The 16,909-nt window shown below is 31.9% G+C and overlaps 1 long non-coding RNA gene across 11 annotated transcripts; it reads right to left on the bottom strand.

The window, feature by feature from the left end:
• Positions 1–522: 522 nt before the first annotated feature.
• Positions 523–10,162, bottom strand: LOC111919634 (uncharacterized). Of its 11 annotated transcripts, none has more exons than XR_008225860.1 (18): positions 9,967–10,162; positions 9,767–9,836; positions 9,592–9,641; positions 9,092–9,176; positions 8,910–9,011; positions 8,733–8,831; positions 8,588–8,635; positions 8,156–8,236; positions 8,024–8,093; positions 7,875–7,943; positions 6,386–6,463; positions 6,147–6,193; positions 5,135–5,180; positions 4,462–4,476; positions 4,193–4,286; positions 2,666–4,119; positions 813–2,047; positions 523–726 (listed from the first exon to the last, which is right to left on the bottom strand). It is a non-coding gene; the product is annotated as an uncharacterized LOC111919634 (long non-coding RNA). The 11 variants fall into 11 exon arrangements; XR_008225854.1 differs by lacking the exon at positions 4,462–4,476 and having other exon boundaries at positions 2,666–3,975; positions 4,067–4,119; XR_008225853.1 differs by lacking the exon at positions 4,462–4,476 and having other exon boundaries at positions 2,666–2,781; positions 4,067–4,119.
• Between the last annotated feature and the right edge of the window lie 6,747 nt (positions 10,163–16,909).

The raw sequence follows: 16,909 nt of genomic DNA, 5'->3' as shown, positions 1-16,909 counted from the left end.
AGCGCGTAACAAAAACAAACTGTAGGGACCTTCCGAGTTAAAAAAATAAGTTAGGGATTAAGCGTGCAAATTACCCCTAACCATAGGGACCATTCGTGTAATTTACTCTTAAAGAATATAATTAACAAAGACCACTCACACAAAATGCATGTGTGCATATTGATGTAATTAATTTGTGATTCACTAGTGATTAAATGTGAATCACATGTAATTCATATGTGATTCACTTGTGATTTACATTCGAATTACATGTGATTTATATGATTCATTAGTGATTTACATGTGAATCACAAGTGAATCGTATGTGAATTACATGTGATTCATATGTGAATCACTTGTGATTTACATGTGAATCACACGTAGTTCATATGTGAATTACATGTGATTTACTTATGAATCATGTGTGAATTACATGTGAATCACATGTAATTCTTATGTGATTTACATGTGAATCACATGTAATTCATAATTACATGTGATTTACTTATAAACGTCACACCATGATTCAAACAAATACAAAAATTCAAGAAAATTCGAACATGAACCATTATCAATTATGATTGATCTGATAGAAGAGTTGTTGGATGACACTTTGAATCATATCCACATGGAGATCCTTGTTCTTCCATTTTTATAGTTGAGTTCTCATGCGTATATCATTATATTGCACTGCTTTCCGTGAATGCAATCTATAAAACATGCTTCCTTCTATGCATCTCCAAAGGCCTGTTATGTAACATACATGAAAATAAAAAGAATCCCCTTAATGACTCCATCAATACACTCAAGAAAGACTATATATGTATATTCACCTTTGTGTCATTAGAAACTCCATCTCCAACAACACCAAAGCTATCAACATTCATAAGAACCCTGACACCACATTCATCACCTGACCATGATGGCAAGTCAAAACCATATTCTATTTTTAAACTTTTATCCTTAAGCATGTCCAAGGAGTCAGAAAAATTGCTTTCTGCATACTTACAAACCAACAATAGAGACAGAGAAAGAAAGAAATAATTACAAGAGTGCTCATGATTTTTTCTGTTGTTTGTTTAGATTAATCATGTTTTGAGTCACCCAATAAGCCTCAAAACAAGCTTTCAAAGTCCTATGAGAATTGGTGGTGGAAGAAATCCAAGTTCCTATTTGTGCAACCTACTTTGTTTTCCACCAAATATTTTGTACCTTGATGAGTGGGTTGTGAGTGGGATGATATTTTTATTGTTTGACATGCCACTTCTGTTAAGACGCTAATTTTTACCCTTATGGGTGTTCTTAGTGATGTCTTAATGTGTTAAGTGGTCAAAAAGCCTTTGAAATCCAAAGCTTGAAAATTCAGCAAAAATTACAAATGTCACTTTATTGGAAAAATTATAGAAAAATCACTAGGAATCGAATTAATGATCCGTAAACTCTCAAAGTTTCCATTTTGAATCTAGTTTATCCATTAATTTTTCCATAACCTGTTGTTTTCACCGGCTGGTCAAAATTTAGCTGCATTGGTAGACAATTTTGTAAAAATCATATAAAATTGTAGAAAAATCGTTTGGACCTTCAAAAGTACATTATGAAAAGATAAAAGTCTGAACTTCTGGAATATGAAATAAAAACGGAAGTTATATAGATTTCAAGTGTGCTAAAACAGCTTTAAACAGTGGCTGTTTTGGGTCCAAAACTGAGAATTTTAATTGTTAGTTGATTTAGGTGTTTTGGCTCATGATTTATAAGTTGTGAATACTGTTTTTTGATGTATAGAAACCAAATGAAGACGTGATATTTTAATTTATATGTATTATTTAAGTATATCAGATCAGATCATCTTTGGTTAGTGAAGAGAAACACCAATAATATCCTCGGCTTCTTGCTTTTGAATTCAATCATTGAACACTGAACCAGCATCAAAGGCTCGACTTTAGCTGTTACAGCCTTGTGAACTTCCGAAACAATTCATCAACTACAAGATCTTAGGCGGCATAAAGGAGGTACGTTGGAAACTACATAGTGAACCTAAGCAACTTCACCTGTAAGATTCATATATTACCTGCATATGTTTTGAAACCAGTAATGTCAGCAACATTGGTTTTGGAAAAGATATTGTGAGCCGGAAGATCATGTACAACAAGTAGGAAGGAAGGTAGAACGTGTGTATGATTTGAAACAATTGTTGCTTTTGGAAGTGAATAGCAAGTGAAAATTTGGTTAAATGTGCATATTTTGTGGAGCTTTGATGATGATGATGATGATAAAATGTGAATGAATAAAGGGTGAGGGGTTGTAGGTTTGAGAGATGGAAATGGTTACAAAAAGATGAAGGTGTACATAAAGACTATGTTTATTGAAGAAGAATAGTTGTAAGGCAAATCCATTGTGATAGAATACCTTTAAGCTTCCTTTATAACATAATTTAATTCTAAGTCTCTAGTGTTATTTACTATTACATTTGTACACTTTTCACATTATCCCATTGACTAATCACTTATATATGTCCAACTAATTAACACATATTTCTACTTTACTCATTTTAGATAAATATGACATGAGTTTATAAATTCAATCTTATATGTCCTGTGATACAATACATACTTTGAAACCAGTGATGTCAGCAACTTCACTTGTAACATACCACAGCTGGAAAAAAAATATAAGATTCATATATTACCTGCATATATTTTGGTGAAGCTTATCTTGGAGATCAATGAAGCTGTTATATCTTGCCTCACTGAAAGTTATGCCTCTCAAAACAGCACAAACAACATACGGACGTATCTCTGATGTCTGTAACATGAGAACAGTATAATTTATACAAATATAAAAACAAAGAGTTGTTGTGCTTTAAACATTCATAGCATAGATTGCCGACTGATATCAGCAAGAGTGTAATTTGATACTGAATCAAGATCAAGAAAAATGCGAAGGGACTGCACGAATAATACATCAGAAGACCAGCAGGTGAGGATTCGAAGGAGGCAGAATTAACGTGGAGGAGGCACGTATCAGCAAAGGTACTGTCAAACAGATCCATGATGACGATTCAATAAAGTAGCTCAAAAACAAAAAATTACGTTGAGCATTCATTGATTTTTCAACGATGCATCTCCGCTCATAAGTGATTCCCTCGGATGCCTCTTTTCCTGATTTGGAAGTAAACATCATTACTCATCGATTCTGCTTAAGCATATTCATTATCATCGGCCAATCTTCGTCGACTTTGGTCAAGAAAATGTCGTCGACGATCTGAAGATTATTGGATATGGATAGTCTAAGGCGAGATGGTCGAAGCGGGATGAGAAACGAGATGAAGGGAGAGTATACAGATGATCAACCAAATTATCTTCTCCCTAAAATGTCCTTTGATTCAATTTAATAAGCTACCCCCGTTCTATTTTTTTCCAATTATTTACAACAATGCCACAAATCATCGTGGTCATCTATTATTTTCATCCAGCGGCTCATGTTTGGTTCTCGGAAATATATGAGCTCTCAAATGATCCTTCCTTCCTCTCTCTCTCTCTCTCTCTCTCTCTCTATATATATATATATATATATATATATATATATATATATATATATATATATGTGTGTGTGTGTGTGTGTGTGTGTGTGTTACTTAGACCGATTTAGAATATATTGGTCTGATTCTGTCTCTCTTTGGTCCGAATTGATTCGATTTTGATCGAACTAAGTTGCGGTTTTATCGACAAAAGTTAACAAAATTAATGTAACCAGGTTACCCGCTCCTGGTTCAAAAAATTTAAGAACCACCTAGAGTGTATCTGGTTCTGGTTCTCGCCAAATGAGGCGGGTACCCGCCTATGCTCATCCCTACGCGGACTTGGTCAAACGGTCAACCACTACCCAAATAGTATCATAACCGGTCGAAGTTTTTGGTAACGTCATTATGAAATTCATGGCTATTTGTTCCCATTTCCATTATGGAATCAATGGTTACCCTCATAGAACAACAATGACCTGTCAAGTCCTTACGTTAAAAACAAAAACAAAATACTTAAATAAAAAAGCAACTTTTTAAATAATTTGAAATGTATGGTCATTTGCATACCACATCTTTCTCGATCAAACCCTTCCTTTCTCTAATTTTTGTAAACCTATACTCTACAACATGAAATTGCAATAAATATAATATATATGTAGGTGATGGAAGTTGGAGGGTAAAATGGTCATTTACCTGCCAATGGTTTTTGATAGTCATGTACTCTAACATACCACCTCTCTGTGTATGTTGAATCTTATGAATAAGATCCCATTAAAAATGCCCAAACCTAGAATTACATGTCATTAACAGATTTAGTTAAAATTAGCCAAAAGGGTAAATACATAAATTTTACCAAAATATAAAAAACTTGGTGACAAGGTTGTCACAAAAGAGTTGTAAAGTTGTTTTCCCAAGAAAAACTTGGTCAGAAGAGGGTCCTGAAAGTAATTCACAACAATCACCTCTTCTGATGATCTCTGAAACAAAAAATGAGTTGTTATAAACAACAATAACTTCTAAATGTGGAAACGAAAGAGATGAATTTTGTTTAGGGTCTATTTAATTTGATTGAACATAGAAATGAAAGAGAAGAAGAAGACGGGGGCAAAATGGTCATGTACAAATATTTAACATCTGTGTTGTTAAAGTTGTTATGCTCCTTAAACGTAAGCCAAATAATTTTTTTAAGAGAAGTGGTGAATTTTGTTGAGGGTAAAATATGCTCCTTAAACATGGAAATGGAAGAGATGAAAAAGACATTGGCAAAATGGTCTTTTTCATAAATTTAGCATATAGGCTGTTTGAAGTTGAGACGCAGAGACCAAACACATTATCAAACCAAGAAATGAGTACCATATTTTAAAAAAGATTTTGTTTTTAGGTAGGTATTTAGGGTTTAGTTTTGCTCCTTCAACATATATGATAATTCTGTTTTTAAGGAGAGATAGAACTTTGTTGAAATATCATCATGCTCCTTGAAAATGGAAATGAAAGAGATGATGATGAAAGGGACAAAATGGTCATTTTCATAAATTTAACATCTAGTTGACAACCGTGGTACCAAAAGTGTTACGAAACCATGAAATAAGGACCAAAATTGCAAAAAAGACTCCCATTAGGACCTAAACCACCAACCTGACAATAAGAACATGCTGTTTAACTGTAGCAAAAAACTCCTCCACTATACAAGTAAAGAGAATCTGTTAGTACTTATAATCTCCATTTTTGTAACCATATTCCATAAATTTCAGTGAGTAAAAAGAAAAGCATGCAAAGTCACTTAATTATGAATTTGACATTAATAACTTTTAAATTAAGTGAACTTTTCAACTTAAAAAACAAATAGATTCAACTCTTTGCTAAAAGAAAGCAATTTTTATCAGGTCAATCATAGATATAGACACAAATCCAGAAAATATAAGATGTCATTATCCAGGTAGCACTATATCTGTGCAGCACTTATTAAAAAAGAAAAAGAAAAAGAAAAAAAAAAGGTTATTTGCCTTATATCAGGAACAATACACAACCTGATTGATATAAGTTTTTTTTCCAAAATCAGTTGGATATGATAAATATCAAACCCATCAGTCAGGAAAAATTAAAACCCAAAATTTAGAAAAACATGGAAGAATCTGAGCAAAACCTTATATAGAATTGTTATTTTTCCAGAAAATTGTACTTTATGAAAAAATCCAAGTCATTCAGGTTTTACTTTATGAAAAAGATTGAAAAACAAATGTACTTTATGAAAAAAAAAAGTTTTATATTCTTGCAAATGTGTTTCTCTTTATGAACTTCACAATATATATTTGATACTTTTAAATCATAAGAAATTGATATTTTTAGAGTGAGAAGCTCTTTGTGGACAAAAACAATTTTTTTTTTTTTTTGGAATCTTTGGATCCATCATATTACTTGATAGGAAGGATCCTTGTCCTTTGAAGAAACAACCAAAAAGCCTGCACATTCATTATAATCAAATCCATGTAATTTAAATGGAAGAATGAGAAGCAATGGACTTTAAAAACTTTACAACATACACACATGTTGGTACAAAATTAGGTAGAGAAGCTAAATAATTAATTTTAAAATGATAAAATTATGAACTTCACAATATATATTTGATATAATTAGGTGAAAAACTTACACAGATGGGTATAGCTTGTTTCAATGCCTCAGCAATAACCTTGTCACCTACATGGGTAGAAAATAATGATGAAACAACTGATATTTATTTACTTACAAATCCGATGGATAGGACTTAATTTCAAGACTTATTCACTAATGTAGGAAAAGGAATAATTTCTAGTTTGGGTAAAAAAAAGGTTCAACTTTCGTAGACTTGAAAAAAAAAAAAAAAAACATTAGTGAATAAGAAATAGAAACCTTTGGTGTCCACTTGTAGCAACATCATCTGGTTTTGGTGGATGAAAAGAAATAGAAGGGAGATTGGTTGTCACTTCCCTAAAAAGCACCAATTCATATGGCACAAATACATACATCAGTATGAAAGATTAAAAACTCGAATAAAGAAAAAAACTCATGTTATTGGAGGTAAATGTTTAGGTCTGTTATTATGATAACAAGACAGAATTTGCAAAAAGTTGAGCAAAGCCAAACACACTACTACATTATGATTCAACAAAAGGATTTGAAGTTACAAGTTTTGAAAATGATACAACATCTTTTGGGTTTAGTTTCACTAGTGTGATTGGGGCTAAATGCAAGTCCAGGTTCTCAGAACATCCCACATATACAAAGAACAGGATACACTATTGGTTTGATTAGGGTTTAAGACAGGGGCAAAATAGTCATATTTCACTTGGACTTCACTGGCATTTTGCAACACCATCAGTACCAGGGACAAACCTTGCAACAAAACTATACCTCTTGTGCAACAAACGAAATATCTAGATGAAAACCATAACTTTTGAGATATATCACAAGGACAAAATTGTAATTTACTCTATAAATAATAATAATAGTGGCATGTTACCCACACAAAACTTTTTCTTCCGCTCCAATGCATAGAGATACTACTAGTGGTCACAATTATATATATATATATATATATATATATATATATATATATATATATATATATATATATATTATGCTTCAGATTAATCAGCAAAATATCTTTGCTATCACATGCTTTTCTTGTCAATATAACTCTAGTAAGCTGATTTATAGGCTAGAAATCTGAGATTCAGGGTGATAAGAAATGGAATAGCAGATTCCGACAGAGTTGGGATTCGAGATTCCATTTCATGACATATTTGGTTGACAATTGGGACAGAATTCAGCTCCGTTGGATTTTCTTGAAATTCCATTTTTAGCAGCCAAGAATTGGAATTGTGAATTCCATTCAATGCTGCATTTGGTTGAAAATCATTCAACTCTGTCAAATTGCTTTAAATTTCAAATTTGAAGGACTTCAACCATTCATGATGGCAGGTGGTTTCAATTTCATTACTATTTTTTTATTAAATGGCCAAAATACCCTAGATCACGGTTGAAATTTGGACCTAGTCTTTCCATTAAAAAAAAAACACCAGAAAGCTTGCGATTCATCTTTCATGATGAATAATGATATTGGAGAGAGATCACTCAAGCACTGTGAGAAAAAAAAAATTGTTTCTAACAAAAATTAGCAAAATATTGTGTATAATTAAAAAAAACCTCAAATAGTTAACAATCAAATTTAGTTTTTTTGCAATGTTCGTCCCTGCACTAACAGTGTTAAACAAAAGGTTTTAAAGAAATATGAGTGCTTAGTTTTAAGTAAAATGACTTTTTTACCCTTATCTCCTTCATCTTAAATCATAAAGATGTAATTTACTCTATAAATAATAATAATATATTGGCATGTTACCTGGCAATAAACAATATATTTGGATTATCATCACCCTCATAGAAAGGCAATGAGATGCCAAGTCCTTACCTTAAAAACAAAAATAAAATACTTAAATAAAAAACCACATTTTAAATAATTTGAAATGAAATGTATGGTTATTTTCATACCACATCTTTCTCGATCAAACCCTCCCTTTCTATGATTATTGTAAACCTTTTAGTCTGTTCCGGAGAAATTCTGAAATTGCAATAAATGTAATAAGTGGTTGATAGAAGTTAGAGGGCAAATTAGTCATTTACCTCCCAACTGTTTTTGACAACATACTGCCTCTTTGCGTATGTTGAATTGTATGAATAAGATCCTACTAAAATTGCCCAAACCTGGAATTACATGTCGATAGCAGATTTAGTTAAAATCAGCCAAAAGGGTAAATGTGTAAATTAGGTAAAATTTTCAAAGTACAATGTCTTAATAAAGAAAAAGTTGAAAGTACAATAATGTAATAGAAAGAAAATGAAAATATGATGCTATAAAACAATTACGTAAAATGCCCATGGATTTGATTCATGTTCAAATGCAAGTGTGTTTCTCTTGCTCTGTCTGTATCACATGCAATTATATATATATATATATATATATATATATATATATATATATATATATATATATATATATATATATATTCGATAACCTAATCATAATAAAGTTGATATTAATTAAGGAGTGAAAACCTCTTTGTGGACTGAAACAAATTCTTTTGGATCCATTGCACCATTACTCTAACAAAAATGGATAAATCATTCATATATTCAATAATAATTGGAAAACAAAATTATCTTCTATTAAAATACGATCCAGTAACAAAAATTGCAATACCTGATCCCATTTCTTGTACAGATCACCAGAAAGAATGAAATGAAATCCATACTTTCTTAACATAATTGGAACAAGCATCACAGCTACATGAAGAGGTTCCTGCAAAAAACTGAAGCTTTTTTAGAAAAATCCCATATATAATATTTTTATTCACAAAAGGGAATTATTGACTATTACCTCATAAGAGAAATGAAAGCAAACACCAACACCCTCTTTATCTTGACCACTTGTTTTAAACATTTCAATCTACCAAAGGCCACACCATGAGGCATTGATGTCCTAATAAAAGCACACCTTTTAAATAAATAAAAGAAATGACAAAAAGCTCAGCAACTGAAATGTCAAAAAAATCACAACACCTCTTGGAAGTATCCTCCTCATTTGATTAAGATTCAAGCATTTTAACCTTATGCCCCCAAAAATCAAACTTCAATCTCTAAAATCCTGCAGTAAGAAAATTACAAACTTGAGTCCAGATATTTTTGTAGCAATGATAATCAAAATCTGTTTCAAATATGGAAATTTTAAAGTTCATCCTAGTGTATATTAATTGGAAAGGAAACCTAACTTAATTAAACAGAAACAATTTTATATGCAACTTTTAGTTAGAACCAAACTACACTTCTATTTGTAAATGAGTTAAAAATGCAAAGAATAAATTATCTTTCCCTAATTGAATCTCTAATCGCTCAGTAAGTTGTTTATTATTAAAATTGGCTTGTGCTTATTTATACTTCTCTCTACGTAATTTAATCCAATAAAACAACTCTTTAACTTAATTAAGGCATTTCATCAAACACCTAACGGTGTCTACAACTAAACAATACTTTTTCAGGTTTCAAGACTACTTCAATTTTACCGTTGCTTGACCAATCATCTTCACTTGATGGGTGCTTTCTATTACGTGACCTGGTTCAAAAAACCAACAAAACAAAAAATAAATGGACGAGAAATAGAAAGAAAAAAGAAACCCAGAAATCAGAGGTGAAAAATACACAATTAAACTCACAACATAGAAATCAAAGGAGAAACACCTGAACTCTTTTTCTTGATCAATGATGATGGTGAACCAAACTGACATCGGAACCAAACGTCATACTACAACTACAAAGAATAAAGGTAGAACCCAATAGCCCGATGAACACAGTGATGAAGGGATTAGCCTAATTTTAAATAACTAACAAAAAACAAAAACGAAATCAATAAAATACACAAAAAAAATCAAGAACGTTACCTAACAAAGGAAGAGGGAAACGCAGAGGATTGTTGAACGCCGGAGAATGAAAAAAGAGGAAACGGTGGTGTCGATAGAAGAAAAAAGGGAGGAAGATGCTGCCTGCAAATAAAACCCTCTTCTTCAAAGAAACATGTATGGTGTTTGGAGAGAAGCGAGAGGGAGGAGTGGAGAAGGTTATTTTAAGCGCGAATACACCGACCCAACCCTTTCGACTTCCGGATTTCTAACGGTTCTTTTTATAAAACATTCCTAAATTACCATATTAACAAAATAACATTTCCATTTATCTTAACTTAACTTTTGTTTTTTACTTTTCTAAACCACATTTTTATCTTTTACTAAAAACTAGTCCTTACGTTTTTTATTCTACACTTTGACCCATCTTTTTTAATTTTTATTACAAATTTGTTCTAAACTTATTTGCTTTTACAACTTTCTTTTTACATATTTTCTAAAATTTAGCCTTTTTTTAAAAAAAAATTGTTATAACTTTACAAAATTTGATTTTTTACAAATATTCTTTTATTTGTGTTTTATATATGTTTTTTTAGATTTCTCTGATTTTATAAATTATATTTTTTAATTCATTTTCTATATTCTACAAAAATTATTTTTTACATATTTGTTTTTTTTAATTTGTTTTTAAAAATTATAATTTTTTTAGAAAATTATTTTTTACAAAGATTTATATCTTCCTTTTTATGCATGTATTTTGAAATTTTTACGTATTTAAATAACTATTATTTTTTAAAATTTATTTTCTATTTTTTACATATTCGTTTTCATGCGTCTATAGTTTTAAAAACTAGTCCTTAGTGGCGCAGTTTATTGTCCGTTTGCCATCTCATTTGTACGATGATAATTAAGTTAAAAATATATTGACATATTCGTTTTTAAAAACCAAAGAAAAATCTTCTTAAAGAGTGCACTTTTATGTTATAATTAAATGTAATCCTATCGTAGATTAAGTAATGCTTGTTGTACATACTATATTTTCCACAAGATATATTATGTCTCATCTAAATTCCATTGTTTTGCAATTTTGGAATGGTGAAAACAATTAAATATTTCAAAGGGAGACCCATTCTTAACTTAAGTAATATAACGTTTAAAAGGTCTATCGTTTTCATAATCTTTAAAATATCTATCAATATACAACTAAAGAAAAATAAAAATGTTGAAATATTAAAATATTGACAAATTCAATCACTATCTAGATTTCAACCATCATCCAAAAGAACGAAAAATTATGAATCTTTTAAAACTCAAAACCTTTATTGTGAACCTATCATGAACTATTTGTTTTCTTCTCCATTACAATCATTTCTTCTCCGGTCCCATTGTGTCATTGAGTTTATATTCGCGTCATCGAGCCATTACTCACATTGGCACTCTTCGTCTGGACCGACGTGTGTAGTTCCGTAATCATGGAATGTCAATTGCTCTCCATTCTTACGAATTGTTTCTCATACTCGCTATTTTTTTATTCTCATCGCACCTCTTTTTTTATGTCGAACTTGTAGATATTTTATCTTTATTTGTTAGAAAACATAGGTTGAAATCCACTTTAATGGTGTAACGAAACATAGAAAAAGGAAAGTTTATTAGACTATTGAGTATAACTAAGAGATGAGTGACTTACACAGATTTTGAGAGTTATTGATGGTTATTTTGTAACATCAAGCAACTAATCGTTAGATATTTCATTTATATATAATATTTACTAAAATTTAAATAAAATTTTGAATAGAAAAGAAAGTTGTCAATTAATTATATATGTCGTCATAATGACGATTCGTTGAATTCAACTAGGGATGACATCGGTCCAAACCCATACTTAATTGTATCGAGAATCGAAGAACCAAGAGCCAATTTAGTGGAAAATAGAGAATTGAAAACAGGACTGGATACCTCATTTTCGGTTCTGGTTCGGTTCTACTAGTAAGTGTGATCTTTAAGGATGTGCGGTTTCGGACCCGGCCTAACCCGGATTGAGAATTGAAGAGATTTAAAAGAGAGAACATCACACATATACAAAAAAAAAAAAAAAAAAAAAAAAAAAAAAAAAAAAAACAGGAAGAGGGGCGATGACATAAAATGGCCCACAAAAAAATCACAACACTACTTGGAAGTATCCTCATTTGATTAACATTCAAGGTTGCTGTAACGCCCGCAGATCCGGGCTAGTCAATTTAGAGGCAATAAGGGTCGAAAATGACTTTTCGACAAAAAGATCATTTAGAGTAAATAATCTTAACCAAGTTGTAGAATATGTCACAAGGTTTCCGTACATATAAAGAACGCCGAAATCCGAGTTATAACGAAGAAGTTATGACCCGTCGAAGTTTCGCGTCGGAACCGGCACGACACCGGGAAGCGTAAATAGTAAATTTATGATAGAGCGAGATTTAGCCTTAGCGCTCTAAACGAAAGTCGTAGAATATGTTAAACTAAGAACATCGATAAAAAGAACGCCCAAATCTGACTTCGTATGAAGAAGTTATGATTTTTCGAAGTTTCGGATTAGCGGTGTACAGCCCGAAATTCGAATTTTAGATCGATTGATTTTTAGCCGACACAACCTAAACGAGAATCAAAGATCTCGTTATTAGTAGCGTAACGATAAAAAGACAGACAAAAATGGACCAATCTTGTCTCGGCCTGTTAAAAAATATAACTTTAAAAATAAAATCAAAATTAGCCGACGGAGTCTAAACGAAAGTTGTAGAGTACGTCTCCACCTGCGCGTGGATATAAAGAACGTCAAAAACGGAGTTCGTATGAACGAGTTACAAATTATAATAGCATATTTACGTATTAAAATAAAATATAAATCATGTATACATACACATATATATACATATGTATATATCATTATAAAGGTATCGACGATACGGTCATTATAAGACTAATGTTGAGTTCTTTCGACATTAGTTTAGTACAAATATCATTAAATCCATTTAAAATAATATTATAGAGGGGTATTTAGTTGTTTATATAACTAAAAGGTCATTAAGTAATTATGGAGGGTAGTTTTTGAAAATTCAATTAGTATAAATAAGAGCCTTGGGCTCTCATATTTCTTGCACCATTCTCTTGATTCAAGAGTCTTTCTCTCCTTATCCCCTGAGCATTTCGGTCCCTCGTGATTCGACTTCTCTTTCTGTAGTTTAGTATAGTAAGGTGAGCGCTAAAGCGCTGCACGAATCTTTCTTAGAAAGATTCAGCGACGAAGTTCTGCCCCTGCAAAGTCCGACTCCTAGCTAAAACCCCCTTGTAAGTAAGTTATGCTTACCTTATTTTAATATAACTTATATTTAAAATTAGTATTGTTATTATGAACTTATAATAAATATTTGAGCTATTATTATAACTTATATAAGTGTCGTTATAATATTTTTTTTAACTACTTGCGGTACGGGGAATCTGGTTTAAAGGGCCGCATAGGGTTGTTGGATTTCAGAAGTGCTATATGCCAAAATGGTCCTGCCTTCCGGTGTTTTATGTCTGGCCCCTGTCTGTACATAGTGGTTGGAAAATATTGTTTAACGCTTATATAATAATAATAATAATACTAAGACTAATAGTTGGTCACGGTAAATATTAGACTAAAATTTAGCGATAATAATGCTAGGTTTCGTCGAAGGAAAATAGAATCGTTAGAAGCAAGCGCTGCCCGATTTTGAAATCATCACTTTAACAAGTGAGTGCATAGTTACTTTCAGCTTACACATAGATATGAAGTATTTTATATAAATTACGTGCTATGTGTGCATATTATCTGAATACTTGCTATCTATGCTGGATGAACGTTTTATACATGTTTTCAATGATTTAAACTGTATATGTATTTTATATCTACAAAATATGTTGGGTAAAACATGGGTAGATGTAATAGTTGCTGTGTGACAAGATAAAACGATGAGAGGCCTCGTTATAGATGTTATTGATGATCTAGTCATCTAGCGGAGTATAGATGACGACCACGGACTATTCTAGACAGTCTAGTGGAACACTAGCAGGCTTGCAACCTGTAGGTGTTTATTCGAACTGTGTGTTTATTTGAACTGTGTGCTCACCAGATATACTCCATCCCCCACATGGTTGCCTTAAAGACATTTGTTACTTAGGAATCGCCTTAGCAGTAGTGTCCGTCCCGATGATAATCCTTAGGATAGATCCCTTATGATTGATGCTTAGGGACGTAATGTGAGGATAACGGGAACGGGTAATCGGGTTTGTTTAATTTAATGAAGTTAATAAACTTATTTATTGTGGGTTGAAAACCCTATGTGCTCACCAGGCTCCCAAGCCTGACCCACTCAGTTTTATGTATTACAGGTAGTGGCGCTTGAGCATAGTTATGATGTTTGGACGAGGGATTACGGATATAGGCCTATAGATATGAAATAATGTAGTAAGGCTTATATTGTACTATTTATGCTTTTGATCTGTACGAACATGACATCCCAAGTCTTTTAATGAAATACATTTCTATGGAAATGCTTTTGATAAATCTTTATCATATTTTGTTTTGGGAGAAATTCCGCAACACTTTTATTTAAAATGTTACTCTGATTTTTAAACAAAGCATAAACAAACCGGTCTTTTCTAGCCGTGATTTTGGGGATGTCACAGTTGCCTTCCTTATGCTTACAAAAATCAAATTTCAATCTCTAAAATCATGTTAGGAAAATTAAAAACATAAGTCTAGATTTTATTTGTAGCAATGAAAATAAAAAATTGTTTACAATATGCAAATTATATAGTTTATGCTAATGTATATTAATTGGAAAGGAAACCTAACTTAATTAAACAAAAACAAACACCTTTATATGAAACTTTTTGTTAGAACCAAAATACGCTTCTATTTCTAATTGAGTTAAAAACAATAATGATAGGTTTTCTAGCATTCTATACACACTAGTTATGGCAACGAAAGCAATATGAAATCCTATGTTCACATACATCCTAAAGGATCTAGGTTTATTCTATTATAGCAACCTACTTATGAAAAATGACAATAGAATTACTAACCTCTTGGTGTTCTTAATCTTCTTGATGTTTTGGAAGACTCCTCAAGTAAGATCTGATCACAACCACCTTTGCTTTGGATGAAGAGGTAGTAGGAACCCCTTTCATTTCAGACCCAAGTCTCTAAGAGAGTACCAAACAATAAACTAGGATGAGGGTCAATTTCACAAACCCTAAGAGGGAAAGAAACCATCCACTAAGAAAGGAGAGGAAGAAGGATGGCGAAAAATCAAGCCAAAGTTCAAGGAGAAAGAAAATCCCAAGCACCCTTTTTATAACATGGATCCTTACATTAGTTTCATCCCCTATCCCATGTTGGATGGAGTGAATTTGTGTTTCATCTCCCATCCCATGTGGAATGGAGTGATTTCCGAATTTCCCCACCCCGGTCAGTTAACATTTAACTTATTAATATTCAACCATTTAATTAATTAAAATTATTTAATTAATTCCCAAAATAATTTCTAACTAAATTATTAAACTATAATAAATTAACGAACTTATTTTCTCCTATTTCTTTTTGTTCAATTGGGTCATAAGGGCAAACCAAAAAGATCCTGTTATTATTAGAAAATATTACAAGTAATTAATAACCTTGGACACTATTTCCAACAAATAAATTATCTTTCCCTAATTGAATCTCCAATAGCTCAATAAGTTGCTTAATATTTCAATCTGGCTTGTGATTATTTACTTCTCTTTACATAATTTAATCAGGAAATAACATTGTAGCCCTATAATGTTTCTAGAGTTGGTTTAATCTGTAACGTCTCATTTTCACAACAAAAAATTTTCATTTTATTAAGGTAAAACTTCCCAATTATAAATCCATTATTAAGAAAATTGTTTATTCTTAAATACATTTACAGAAAATCAGAGTAATATAGGAAACGCGAAATCCTCAATGCTGTTGATGAGTGTGTACAATCTCGCATTTGCCTTCCTACGAGCACTGATAAAACCAGAATCGAAGAACCTTGAAACACTATGATATGCTCCCTTTTGCACTGTTGGCTCCCGTGAATCCACTATCACTAAATCAAGATAGATTCTTAATCGATAGTTCAAAATCCTCAAGTTTGACCCAAAGTCAAACTTGGTAAAAAAGTCAAGGGTCAACGGAAGTCAACAAAAGTTAAAGTCCAAGGCTAGTTGAGTATGCTATGCGTACTTAACTTACACCCAACGTACGTGGTTCAGGCCTAGTATGTCCAACATACTCAACTTACACCCAACGTACACGAGTTGGATCCAACATTTCCGTTTTTGTCCAGAGCTCAGATCTAGACTCTAAACATCGATTTAAGTCATAAAGTTTCCATCTTTATGACATTCCATGGCTAGAAAATGTCCAAAAGCCAAAAACGCTAACTTATTAATTCATTAAGACATCATAAATCTTCCATGAAAGGGATAGGAGGACCAAGATCACATTCTTATGGTTCTTAATAGCTTCATAATGGATAAAGTTTCTAACTTTATTCATTAGAATGGTCCCAACAAACATGATCTAGTCTTTTAATCTCAAAGGGGCCAAAAGTGCATCTTTTTCAACTTAATCCATTAGTCATAGACAATATACCCAAGTAAACCTTGAAAAGTCATTAACAATGACCAAAATGTACCTATCCTTGTTAAGAGTTTCAACATTCGAAGGACCACAAAGGTCAATGTGAAGAAGTTCCAAAGGTTCAACGATCTTCGAATCAATGACAATAGGATGACCTTGTCGATGTTGTTTCCCTTGTTCGCAAGTTGTACACCAAGTATCATTATCAAATTTTAATATAGGCAAACCACGGACATGGTCATTTACCACCAATTTATTCAAATTCCTAAAGTTCAGATGAGAAAGTCCTCGATGTCATAGCCAACTAATATCAGATGAAGCTTTGGAAGGTAAGCA

Source organism: Lactuca sativa, chromosome 8, assembly GCF_002870075.4.
Source record: "Lactuca sativa cultivar Salinas chromosome 8, Lsat_Salinas_v11, whole genome shotgun sequence".
Lineage (NCBI taxonomy): Eukaryota > Viridiplantae > Streptophyta > Magnoliopsida > Asterales > Asteraceae > Lactuca > Lactuca sativa.
Note: the sequence above shows the minus strand (reverse complement) of the source record. Positions and strands in the feature narration are given on the sequence as shown.